Source organism: Opisthocomus hoazin, chromosome 34, assembly GCF_030867145.1.
Source record: "Opisthocomus hoazin isolate bOpiHoa1 chromosome 34, bOpiHoa1.hap1, whole genome shotgun sequence".
Lineage (NCBI taxonomy): Eukaryota > Metazoa > Chordata > Aves > Opisthocomiformes > Opisthocomidae > Opisthocomus > Opisthocomus hoazin.
In genome coordinates this window covers 865,683-878,908 of record NC_134447.1, presented here as the reverse complement: position 1 = coordinate 878,908, position 13,226 = coordinate 865,683, and positions in this window count along the sequence as shown.

Sequence of the window (13,226 nt, the reverse complement as noted above, 5' to 3'; positions counted from 1 at the left end):
GCTATCTGCAGACGTTCGCACTTTTGGAGCAGGGCTGTGATAAGAGCCTGGCAGGGACACCACCATTCCCAGCATGCGTTTGAAGTTTCAAGTGGCAAGATAAGCAAGCAGCCCCATTCTCTGTGCCTCTGTGCGAGCAGTGCCATGGGCAGATGAGGCTGAGCAATAGCTTTCCAGGCTAGCCCCTTCTGGCTGCCAGCTATCTGCAGACGTTCGCATTTCAAGAGCAGGGCTGCGAAAGGAGCCTGGCAGGTACACCATCTTTCCCAGGCTACGTTTGAAGTTTGAGGTGGCAAGACAAGCAAGCAGCCCCATTCTCTGTGCCTCTGTGCGAGCACTGCCATGGGCAGATGAGGCTGAGCAACAGCTTTCCAGGATAGCACCTTGTGGCTGCCAGCTATCTGCAGACGTTCGCACTTTCGGAGCAAGGCTGTGATAGGAGCCTGGCAGGGATACCAACTTTCCCAGCATGCGTTTGAAGTTTCAAGTGGCAAGATAAGCAAGCAGCCCCATTCTCTGTGCCTCTTTGCGAACAGTGCCATGGGCAGATGAGGCTGAGCAACAGCTTTCCAGGCTAGCCCATTCTGGCTGCCAGCTATCTGCAGACGTTCGCACTTTCGGAGCAGGGCTGTGAAAGGAGCCTGGCTGGAACACCAAATTTCCCAGGCTACGTTTGAAGTTTGAGGAGGCAAAACAAGCAAGGAGCCTCATTCTCTGTGCCTCTTTGCGAACAGTGCCATGGGCAGATGAGGCTGAGCAACAGCTTTCCAGGCTAGCCCCTTCTGGCTGCCAGCTATCTGCAGACGTTCGCACTTTCGGAGCAGGGCTGCGAAAGGAGCCTAGCAGGTACACCAACTTTCCCAGGTACGTTTGAAGTTTGAGGTGGCAAAACAAGCAAGCAGCCCCATTCTCTGTGCCTCTGTGCGAGCAGTGCCATGGGCAGATGAGGCTGAGCAACAGCTTTCCAGGCTAGCCCATTCTGGCTGCCAGCTATCTGCAGACGTTCGCACTTTCGGAGCAGGGCTGCGAAAGGAGCCTAGCAGGTACACCAACTTTCCCAGGTACGTTTGAAGTTTGAGGTGGCAAAACAAGCAAGCAGCCCCATTCTCTGTGCCTCTGTGCGAGCAGTGCCATGGGCAGATGAGGCTGAGCAACAGCTTTCCAGGCTAGCCCCTTCTGCCTGCCAGCTATCTGCAGACGTTCGCACTTTCGGAGCAGGGCTGTGATAGGAGCCTGGCAGGGTCACCACCATTCCCAGCATGCGTTTGAAGTTTCAAGTGGCAAGATAAGCAAGCAGCCCCATTCTCTGTGCCTCTATGCGAACAGTGCCATGGGCAGATGAGTCTGAGCAACAGCTTTCCAGGCTAGCCCCTTCTGCCTGCCAGCTATCTGCAGACGTTCGCACTTTCGGAGCAGGGCTGTGATAGGAGCCTGGCAGGGATACCAACTTTCCCAGCATGCGTTTGAAGTTTCAAGTGGCAAGATAAGCAAGCAGCCCCATTCTCTGTGCCTCTTTGCGAACAGTGCCATGGGCAGATGAGGCTGAGCAACAGCTTTCCAGGCTAGCCCATTCTGGCTGCCAGCTATCTGCAGACGTTCGCACTTTCGGAGCAGGGCTGTGAAAGGAGCCTGGCTGGAACACCAAATTTCCCAGGCTACGTTTGAAGTTTGAGGTGGCAAGACAAGCAAGCAGCCCCATTCTCTGTGCCTCTGTGCGAGCAGTGCCATGGGCAGATGAGGCTGAGCAACAGCTTTCCAGGCTAGCCCCTTCTGCCTGCCAGCTATCTGCAGACGTTTGCACTTTCGGAGCAGGGCTGTGATAGGAGCCTGGCAGGGTCACCACCATTCCCAGCATGCGTTTGAAGTTTCAAGTGGCAAGATAAGCAAGCAGCCCCATTCTCTGTGCCTCTATGCGAACAGTGCCATGGGCAGATGAGGCTGAGCAACAGCTTTCCAGGCTAGCCCATTCTGGCTGCCAGCTATCTGCAGACGTTCGCACTTTCGGAGCAGGGCTGCGAAAGGAGCCTGGCTGGGACACCAACTTTCCCAGGCTACGTTTGAAGTTTGAGGTGGCAAAACAAGCAAGCAGCCCCATTCTCTGTGCCTCTGTGCGAGCAGTGCCATGGGCAGATGAGGCTGAGCAACAGCTTTCCAGGCTAGCCCATTCTGGCTGCCAGCTATCTGCAGACGTTCGCACTTTCGGAGCAGGGCTGCGAAAGGAGCCTAGCAGGTACACCAACTTTCCCAGGTACGTTTGAAGTTTGAGGTGGCAAAACAAGCAAGCAGCCCCATTCTCTGTGCCTCTGTGCGAGCAGTGCCATGGGCAGATGAGGCTGAGCAACAGCTTTCCAGGCTAGCCCCTTCTGCCTGCCAGCTATCTGCAGACGTTCGCACTTTCGGAGCAGGGCTGTGATAGGAGCCTGGCAGGGTCACCACCATTCCCAGCATGCGTTTGAAGTTTCAAGTGGCAAGATAAGCAAGCAGCCCCATTCTCTGTGCCTCTATGCGAACAGTGCCATGGGCAGATGAGTCTGAGCAACAGCTTTCCAGGCTAGCACCTTCTGGCTGCCAGCTATCTGCAGACGTTCGCATTTCAAGAGCAGGTCTGCGAAAGGAGCCTGGCAGGGACACCACCATTCCCAGCATGCCTTTGAAGTTTCAAGTTGCAAGACAAGCAAGCAGCCCCATTCTCTGTGCCTCTGTGCGAACAGTGCCATGGGCAGATGAGGCTGAGCAACAGCTTTCCAGGCTAGCCCCTTCTGGCTGCCAGCTATCTGCAGACGTTCGCACTTTCGGAGCAGGGCTGCGAAAGGAGCCTGGCTGGGACACCAACTTTCCCAGGTACGTTTGAAGTTTGAGGTGGCAAGACAAGCAAGCAGCCTCATTGTCTGTGCCTCTGTGCGAGCACTGCCATGGGCGGATGAGGCTGAGCAACAGCTTTCCAGGATAGCACCTTGTGGCTGCCAGCTATCTGCAGACGTTCGCACTTTCGGAGCAGGGCTGTGATAGGAGCCTGGCAGGGATACCAACTTTCCCAGCATGCGTTTGAAGTTTCAAGTGGCAAGATAAGCAAGCAGCCCCATTCTCTGTGCCTCTTTGCGAACAGTGCCATGGGCAGATGAGGCTGAGCAACAGCTTTCCAGGCTAGCCCATTCTGGCTGCCAGCTATCTGCAGACGTTCGCACTTTCGGAGCAGGGCTGCGAAAGGAGCCTGGCTGGGACACCAACTTTCCCAGGCTACGTTTGAAGTTTGAGGTGGCAAAACAAGCAAGGAGCCCCATTCTCTGTGCCTCTGTGCGAGCAGTGCCATGGGCAGATGAGGCTGAGCAACAGCTTTCCAGGCTAGCCCCTTCTGGCTGCCAGCTATCTGCAGACGTTCGCACTTTCGGAGCAGGGCTGTGATAGGAGCCTGGCAGGGACACCACCATTCCCAGCATGCGTTTGAAGTTTCAAGTGGCAAGATAAGCAAGCAGCCTCATTCTCTGTGCCTCTATGCGAACAGTGCCATGGGCAGATGAGGCTGAGGAACAGCTTTACAGGCTAGCACCTTCTGGCTGCCAGCTATCTGCAGACGTTCGCACTTTCGGAGCAGGGCTGCGAAAGGAGCCTAGCAGGTACACCAACTTTCCCAGGTACGTTTGAAGTTTGAGGTGGCAAAACAAGCAAGCAGCCCCATTCTCTGTGCCTCTGTGCGAGCAGTGCCATGGGCAGATGAGGCTGAGCAACAGCTTTCCAGGCTAGCCCCTTCTGCCTGCCAGCTATCTGCAGACGTTCGCACTTTCGGAGCAGGGCTGTGATAGGAGCCTGGCAGGGTCACCACCATTCCCAGCATGCGTTTGAAGTTTCAAGTGGCAAGATAAGCAAGCAGCCCCATTCTCTGTGCCTCTATGCGAACAGTGCCATGGGCAGATGAGTCTGAGCAACAGCTTTACAGGCTAGCACCTTCTGGCTGCCAGCTATCTGCAGACGTTCGCATTTCAAGAGCAGGGCTGCGAAAGGAGCCTGGCAGGGACACCACCATTCCCAGCATGCCTTTGAAGTTTCAAGTTGCAAGACAAGCAAGCAGCCCCATTCTCTGTGCCTCTGTGCGAACAGTGCCATGGGCAGATGAGGCTGAGCAACAGCTTTCCAGGCTAGCCCCTTCTGGCTGCCAGCTATCTGCAGACGTTCGCACTTTCGGAGCAGGGCTGCGAAAGGAGCCTGGCTGGGACACCAACTTTCCCAGGCTACGTTTGAAGTTTGAGGAGGCAAAACAAGCAAGGAGCCTCATTCTCTGTGCCTCTTTGCGAACAGTGCCATGGGCAGATGAGGCTGAGCAACAGCTTTCCAGGCTAGCCCCTTCTGGCTGCCAGCTATCTGCAGACGTTCGCACTTTCGGAGCAGGGCTGCGAAAGGAGCCTAGCAGGTACACCAACTTTCCCAGGTACGTTTGAAGTTTGAGGTGGCAAAACAAGCAAGCAGCCCCATTCTCTGTGCCTCTGTGCGAGCAGTGCCATGGGCAGATGAGGCTGAGCAACAGCTTTCCAGGCTAGCCCATTCTGGCTGCCAGCTATCTGCAGACGTTCGCACTTTCGGAGCAGGGCTGCGAAAGGAGCCTAGCAGGTACACCAACTTTCCCAGGTACGTTTGAAGTTTGAGGTGGCAAAACAAGCAAGCAGCCCCATTCTCTGTGCCTCTGTGCGAGCAGTGCCATGGGCAGATGAGGCTGAGCAACAGCTTTCCAGGCTAGCCCCTTCTGGCTGCCAGCTATCTGCAGACGTTCGCACTTTCGGAGCAGGGCTGTGATAGGAGCCTGGCAGGGTCACCACCATTCCCAGCATGCGTTTGAAGTTTCAAGTGGCAAGATAAGCAAGCAGCCCCATTCTCTGTGCCTCTATGCGAACAGTGCCATGGGCAGATGAGTCTGAGCAACAGCTTTACAGGCTAGCACCTTCTGGCTGCCAGCTATCTGCAGACGTTCGCATTTCAAGAGCAGGTCTGCGAAAGGAGCCTGGCAGGGACACCACCATTCCCAGCATGCCTTTGAAGTTTCAAGTTGCAAGACAAGCAAGCAGCCCCATTCTCTGTGCCTCTGTGCGAACAGTGCCATGGGCAGATGAGGCTGAGCAACAGCTTTCCAGGCTAGCCCCTTCTGGCTGCCAGCTATCTGCAGACGTTCGCACTTTCGGAGCAGGGCTGCGAAAGGAGCCTGGCTGGGACACCAACTTTCCCAGGTACGTTTGAAGTTTGAGGTGGCAAGACAAGCAAGCAGCCCCATTGTCTGTGCCTCTGTGCGAGCACTGCCATGGGCGGATGAGGCTGAGCAACAGCTTTCCAGGATAGCACCTTGTGGCTGCCAGCTATCTGCAGACGTTCGCACTCTCGGAGCAGGGCTGTGATAGGAGCCTGGCAGGGATACCAACTTTCCCAGCATGCGTTTGAAGTTTCAAGTGGCAAGATAAGCAAGCAGCCCCATTCTCTGTGCCTCTTTGCGAACAGTGCCATGGGCAGATGAGGCTGAGCAACAGCTTTCCAGGCTAGCCCATTCTGGCTGCCAGCTATCTGCAGACGTTCGCACTTTCGGAGCAGGGCTGCGAAAGGAGCCTGGCTGGGACACCAACTTTCCCAGGCTACGTTTGAAGTTTGAGGTGGCAAAACAAGCAAGGAGCCCCATTCTCTGTGCCTCTGTGCGAGCAGTGCCATGGGCAGATGAGGCTGAGCAACAGCTTTCCAGGCTAGCCCCTTCTGGCTGCCAGCTATCTGCAGACGTTCGCACTTTCGGAGCAGGGCTGTGATAGGAGCCTGGCAGGGACTCCACCATTCCCAGCATGCGTTTGAAGTTTCAAGTGGCAAGATAAGCAAGCAGCCCCATTCTCTGTGCCTCTATGCGAACAGTGCCATGGGCAGATGAGGCTGAGGAACAGCTTTCCAGGCTAGCACCTTCTGGCTGCCAGCTATCTGCAGACGTTCGCACTTTCGGAGCAGGGCTGCGAAAGGAGCCTGGCTGGGACACCAACTTTCCCAGGTACGTTTGAAGTTTGAGGTGGCAAAACAAGCAAGCAGCCCCATTCTCTGTGCCTCTGTGCGAGCACTGCCATGGGCAGATGAGGCTGAGCAACAGCTTTCCAGGCTAGCCCCTTCTGCCTGCCAGCTATCTGCAGACGTTCGCACTTTCGGAGCAGGGCTGTGATAGGAGCCTGGCAGGGTCACCACCATTCCCAGCATGCGTTTGAAGTTTCAAGTGGCAAGATAAGCAAGCAGCCCCATTCTCTGTGCCTCTATGCGAACAGTGCCATGGGCAGATGACTCTGAGCAACAGCTTTACAGGCTAGCACCTTCTGGCTGCCAGCTATCTGCAGACGTTCGCATTTCAAGAGCAGGGCTGCGAAAGGAGCCTGGCAGGGACACCACCATTCCCAGCATGCCTTTGAAGTTTCAAGTTGCAAGACAAGCAAGCAGCCCCATTCTCTGTGCCTCTGTGCGAACAGTGCCATGGGCAGATGAGGCTGAGCAACAGCTTTCCAGGCTAGCCCCTTCTGGCTGCCAGCTATCTGCAGACGTTCGCACTTTCGGAGCAGGGCTGCGAAAGGAGCCTGGCTGGGACACCAACTTTCCCAGGCTACGTTTGAAGTTTGAGGTGGCAAAACAAGCAAGCAGCCCCATTCTCTGTGCCTCTTTGCGAACAGTGCCATGGGCAGATGAGGCTGAGCAACAGCTTTCCAGGCTAGCCCCTTCTGGCTGCCAGCTATCTGCAGACGTTCGCACTTTCGGAGCAGGGCTGCGAAAGGAGCCTAGCAGGTACACCAACTTTCCCAGGTACGTTTGAAGTTTGAGGTGGCAAAACAAGCAAGCAGCCCCATTCTCTGTGCCTCTGTGCGAGCAGTGCCATGGGCAGATGAGGCTGAGCAACAGCTTTCCAGGCTAGCCCCTTCTGCCTGCCAGCTATCTGCAGACGTTCGCACTTTCGGAGCAGGGCTGTGATAGGAGCCTGGCAGGGTCACCACCATTCCCAGCATGCGTTTGAAGTTTCAAGTGGCAAGATAAGCAAGCAGCCCCATTCTCTGTGCCTCTATGCGAACAGTGCCATGGGCAGATGAGTCTGAGCAACAGCTTTACAGGCTAGCACCTTCTGGCTGCCAGCTATCTGCAGACGTTCGCATTTCAAGAGCAGGTCTGCGAAAGGAGCCTGGCAGGGACACCACCATTCCCAGCATGCCTTTGAAGTTTCAAGTTGCAAGACAAGCAAGCAGCCCCATTCTCTGTGCCTCTGTGCGAACAGTGCCATGGGCAGATGAGGCTGAGCAACAGCTTTCCAGGCTAGCCCCTTCTGGCTGCCAGCTATCTGCAGACGTTCGCACTTTCGGAGCAGGGCTGCGAAAGGAGCCTGGCTGGGACACCAACTTTCCCAGGTACGTTTGAAGTTTGAGGTGGCAAGACAAGCAAGCAGCCCCATTGTCTGTGCCTCTGTGCGAGCACTGCCATGGGCGGATGAGGCTGAGCAACAGCTTTCCAGGATAGCACCTTGTGGCTGCCAGCTATCTGCAGACGTTCGCACTCTCGGAGCAGGGCTGTGATAGGAGCCTGGCAGGGATACCAACTTTCCCAGCATGCGTTTGAAGTTTCAAGTGGCAAGATAAGCAAGCAGCCCCATTCTCTGTGCCTCTTTGCGAACAGTGCCATGGGCAGATGAGGCTGAGCAACAGCTTTCCAGGCTAGCCCATTCTGGCTGCCAGCTATCTGCAGACGTTCGCACTTTCGGAGCAGGGCTGCGAAAGGAGCCTGGCTGGGACACCAACTTTCCCAGGCTACGTTTGAAGTTTGAGGTGGCAAAACAAGCAAGGAGCCCCATTCTCTGTGCCTCTGTGCGAGCAGTGCCATGGGCAGATGAGGCTGAGCAACAGCTTTCCAGGCTAGCCCCTTCTGGCTGCCAGCTATCTGCAGACGTTCGCACTTTCGGAGCAGGGCTGTGATAGGAGCCTGGCAGGGACACCACCATTCCCAGCATGCGTTTGAAGTTTCAAGTGGCAAGATAAGCAAGCAGCCCCATTCTCTGTGCCTCTATGCGAACAGTGCCATGGGCAGATGAGGCTGAGGAACAGCTTTACAGGCTAGCACCTTCTGGCTGCCAGCTATCTGCAGACGTTCGCACTTTCGGAGCAGGGCTGCGAAAGGAGCCTGGCTGGGACACCAACTTTCCCAGGTACGTTTGAAGTTTGAGGTGGCAAAACAAGCAAGCAGCCCCATTCTCTGTGCCTCTGTGCGAGCACTGCCATGGGCAGATGAGGCTGAGCAACAGCTTTCCAGGCTAGCCCCTTCTGCCTGCCAGCTATCTGCAGACGTTCGCACTTTCGGAGCAGGGCTGTGATAGGAGCCTGGCAGGGTCACCACCATTCCCAGCATGCGTTTGAAGTTTCAAGTGGCAAGATAAGCAAGCAGCCCCATTCTCTGTGCCTCTATGCGAACAGTGCCATGGGCAGATGACTCTGAGCAACAGCTTTACAGGCTAGCACCTTCTGGCTGCCAGCTATCTGCAGACGTTCGCATTTCAAGAGCAGGGCTGCGAAAGGAGCCTGGCAGGGACACCACCATTCCCAGCATGCCTTTGAAGTTTCAAGTTGCAAGACAAGCAAGCAGCCCCATTCTCTGTGCCTCTGTGCGAACAGTGCCATGGGCAGATGAGGCTGAGCAACAGCTTTCCAGGCTAGCCCCTTCTGGCTGCCAGCTATCTGCAGACGTTCGCACTTTCGGAGCAGGGCTGCGAAAGGAGCCTGGCTGGGACACCAACTTTCCCAGGCTACGTTTGAAGTTTGAGGTGGCAAAACAAGCAAGCAGCCCCATTCTCTGTGCCTCTTTGCGAACAGTGCCATGGGCAGATGAGGCTGAGCAACAGCTTTCCAGGCTAGCCCCTTCTGGCTGCCAGCTATCTGCAGACGTTCGCACTTTCGGAGCAGGGCTGCGAAAGGAGCCTAGCAGGTACACCAACTTTCCCAGGTACGTTTGAAGTTTGAGGTGGCAAAACAAGCAAGCAGCCCCATTCTCTGTGCCTCTGTGCGAGCAGTGCCATGGGCAGATGAGGCTGAGCAACAGCTTTCCAGGCTAGCCCCTTCTGCCTGCCAGCTATCTGCAGACGTTCGCACTTTCGGAGCAGGGCTGTGATAGGAGCCTGGCAGGGTCACCACCATTCCCAGCATGCGTTTGAAGTTTCAAGTGGCAAGATAAGCAAGCAGCCCCATTCTCTGTGCCTCTATGCGAACAGTGCCATGGGCAGATGAGTCTGAGCAACAGCTTTACAGGCTAGCACCTTCTGGCTGCCAGCTATCTGCAGACGTTCGCATTTCAAGAGCAGGGCTGCGAAAGGAGCCTGGCAGGGACACCACCATTCCCAGCATGCCTTTGAAGTTTCAAGTTGCAAGACAAGCAAGCAGCCCCATTCTCTGTGCCTCTGTGCGAACAGTGCCATGGGCAGATGAGGCTGAGCAACAGCTTTCCAGGCTAGCCCCTTCTGGCTGCCAGCTATCTGCAGACGTTCGCACTTTCGGAGCAGGGCTGCGAAAGGAGCCTGGCTGGGACACCAACTTTCCCAGGCTACGTTTGAAGTTTGAGGTGGCAAGACAAGCAAGCAGCCCCATTCTCTGTGCCTCTGTGCGAGCACTGCCATGGGCAGATGAGGCTGAGCAACAGCTTTCCAGGATAGCACCTTGTGGCTGCCAGCTATCTGCAGACGTTCGCACTTTCGGAGCAGGGCTGTGATAGGAGCCTGGCAGGGACACCAACTTTCCCAGCATGCGTTTGAAGTTTCAAGTGGCAAGATTAGCAAGCAGCCCCATTCTCTGTGCCTCTTTGCGAACAGTGCCATGGGCAGATGAGGCTGAGCAACAGCTTTCCAGGCTAGCCCCTTCTGACTGCCAGCTATCTGCAGACGTTCGCACTTTCGGAGCAGGGCTGCGAAAGGAGCCTGGCTGGGACACCAACTTTCCCAAACTACGTTTGAAGTTTGAGGTGGCAAAACAAGCAAGGAGCCTCATTCTCTGTGCCTCTGTGCGAGCACTGCCATGGGCAGATGAGGCTGAGCAACAGCTTTCCAGGCTAGCCCATTCTGGCTGCCAGCTATCTGCAGACGTTCGCACTTTCGGAGCAGGGCTGCTAAAGGAGCCTGGCAGGGACACCAACTTTCCCAGGCTACGTTTGAAGTTTGAGGTGGCAAAACAAGCAAGCAGCCCCATTCTCTGTGCCTCTGTGCGAGCAGTGCCATGGGCAGATGAGGCTGAGCAACAGCTTTCCAGGCTAGCCCCTTCTGCCTGCCAGCTATCTGCAGACGTTCGCACTTTCGGAGCAGGGCTGTGATAGGAGCCTGGCAGGGTCACCACCATTCCCAGCATGCGTTTGAAGTTTCAAGTGGCAAGATAAGCAAGCAGCCCCATTCTCTGTGCCTCTATGCGAACAGTGCCATGGGCAGATGAGGCTGAGCAACAGCTTTCCAGGCTAGCCCATTCTGGCTGCCAGCTATCTGCAGACGTTCGCACTTTCGGAGCAGGGCTGCGAAAGGAGCCTGGCTGGGACACCAACTTTCCCAGGCTACGTTTGAAGTTTGAGGTGGCAAAACAAGCAAGGAGCCCCATTCTCTGCGCCTCTGTGCGAGCAGTGCCATGGGCAGATGAGGCTGAGCAACAGCTTTCCAGGCTAGCCCCTTCTGCCTGCCAGCTATCTGCAGACGTTCGCACTTTCGGAGCAGGACTGTGATAGGAGCCTGGCAGGGACACCAACATTCCCAGCATGCGTTTGAAGTTTCAAGTGGCAAGATAAGCAAGCAGCCCCATTCTCTGTGCCTCTATGCGAACAGTGCCATGGGCAGATGAGTCTGAGCAACAGCTTTACAGGCTAGCACCTTCTGGCTGCCAGCTATCTGCAGACGTTCGCATTTCAAGAGCAGGTCTGCGAAAGGAGCCTGGCAGGGACACCACCATTCCCAGCATGCCTTTGAAGTTTCAAGTTGCAAGAGAAGCAAGCAGCCCCATTCTCTGTGCCTCTGTGCGAACAGTGCCATGGGCAGATGAGGCTGAGCAACAGCTTTCCAGGCTAGCCCGTTCTGGCTGCCAGCTATCTGCAGACGTTCGCACTTTCGGAGCAGGGCTGCGAAAGGAGCCTGGCTGGGACACCAACTTTCCCAGGCTACGTTTGAAGTTTGAGGTGGCAAGACAAGCAAGCAGCCCCATTCTCTGTGCCTCTGTGCGAGCAGTGCCATGGGCAGATGAGGCTGAGCAACAGCTTTCCAGGCTAGCCCCTTCTGGCTGCCAGCTATCTGCAGACGTTCGCACTTTCGGAGCAGGACTGTGATAGGAGCCTGGCAGGGACACCAACATTCCCAGCATGCGTTTGAAGTTTCAAGTGGCAAGATAAGCAAGCAGCCCCATTCTCTGTGCCTCTATGCGAACAGTGCCATGGGCAGATGAGTCTGAGCAACAGCTTTCCAGGCTAGCACCTTCTGGCTGCCAGCTATCTGCAGACGTTCGCATTTCAAGAGCAGGTCTGCGAAAGGAGCCTGGCAGGGACACCACCATTCCCAGCATGCCTTTGAAGTTTCAAGTTGCAAGACAAGCAAGCAGCCCCATTCTCTGTGCCTCTGTGCGAACAGTGCCATGGGCAGATGAGGCTGAGCAACAGCTTTCCAGGATAGCCCCTTCTGGCTGCCAGCTATCTGCAGACGTTCGCACTTTCGGAGCAGGGCTGCGAAAGGAGCCTGGCTGGGACACCAACTTTCCCAGGCTACGTTTGAAGTTTGAGGTGGCAAGACAAGCAAGCAGCCCCATTCTCTGTGCCTCTGTGCGAGCAGTGCCATGGGCAGATGAGGCTGAGCAACAGCTTTCCAGGATAGCACCTTGTGGCGGCCAGCTATCTGCAGACGTTCGCACTTTCGGAGCAGGGCTGCTAAAGGAGCCTGGCTGGGACACCAACTTTCCCAGCATGCGTTTGAAGTTTCAAGTGGCAAGATAAGCAAGCAGCCCCATTCTCTGTGCCTCTTTGCGAACAGTGCCATGGGCAGATGAGGCTGAGCAACAGCTTTCCAGGCTAGCCCCTTCTGGCTGCCAGCTATCTGCAGACGTTCGCACTTTCGGAGCAGGGCTGCGAAAGGAGCCTGGCAGGGACACCAACTTTCCCAGGCTACGTTTGAAGTTTGAGGTGGCAAAACAAGCAAGGAACCTCATTCTCTGTGCCTCTGTGCGAGCACTGCCATGGGCAGATGAGGCTGAGCAACAGCTTTCCAGGCTAGCCCCTTCTGCCTGCCAGCTATCTGCAGACGTTCGCACTTTCGGAGCAGGGCTGTGATAGGAGCCTGGCAGGGTCACCACCATTCCCAGCATGCGTTTGAAGTTTCAAGTGGCAAGATAAGCAAGCAGCCCCATTCTCTGTGCCTCTATGCGAACAGTGCCATGGGCAGATGAGGCTGAGCAACAGCTTTCCAGGATAGCCCATTCTGGCTGCCAGCTATCTGCAGACGTTCGCACTTCAAGAGCAGGGCTGCGAAAGGAGCCTGGCTGGGACACCAACTTTCCCAGGCTACGTTTGAAGTTTGAGGTGGCAAAACAAGCAAGCAGCCCCATTCTCTGTGCCTCTGTGCGAGCAGTGCCATGGGCAGATGAGGCTGAGCAACAGCTTTCCAGGCTAGCCCCTTCTGGCTGCCAGCTATCTGCAGACGTTCGCACTTTCGGAGCAGGGCTGTGATAGGAGCCTGGCAGGGTCACCACCATTCCCAGCATGCGTTTGAAGTTTCAAGTGGCAAGATAAGCAAGCAGCCCCATTCTCTGTGCCTCTATGCGAACAGTGCCATGGGCAGATGAGGCTGAGGAACAGCTTTCCAGGCTAGCCCATTCTGGCTGCCAGCTATCTGCAGACGTTCGCACTTTCGGAGCAGGGCTGCGAAAGGAGCCTGGCTGGGACACCAACTTTCCCAGGCTACGTTTGAAGTTTGAGGTGGCAAAACAAGCAAGCAGCCCCATTCTCTGTGCCTCTGTGCGAGCAGTGCCATGGGCAGATGAGGCTGAGCAACAGCTTTCCAGGCTAGCCCCTTCTGCCTGCCAGCTATCTGCAGACGTTCGCACTTTCGGAGCAGGGCTGTGATAGGAGCCTGGCAGGGTCACCACCATTCCCAGCATGCGTTTGAAGTTTCAAGTGGCAAGATAAGCAAGCAGCCCCATTCTCTGTGCCTCTATGCGAACAGTGCCATGGGCAGATGAGGCTGAGCAACAGCT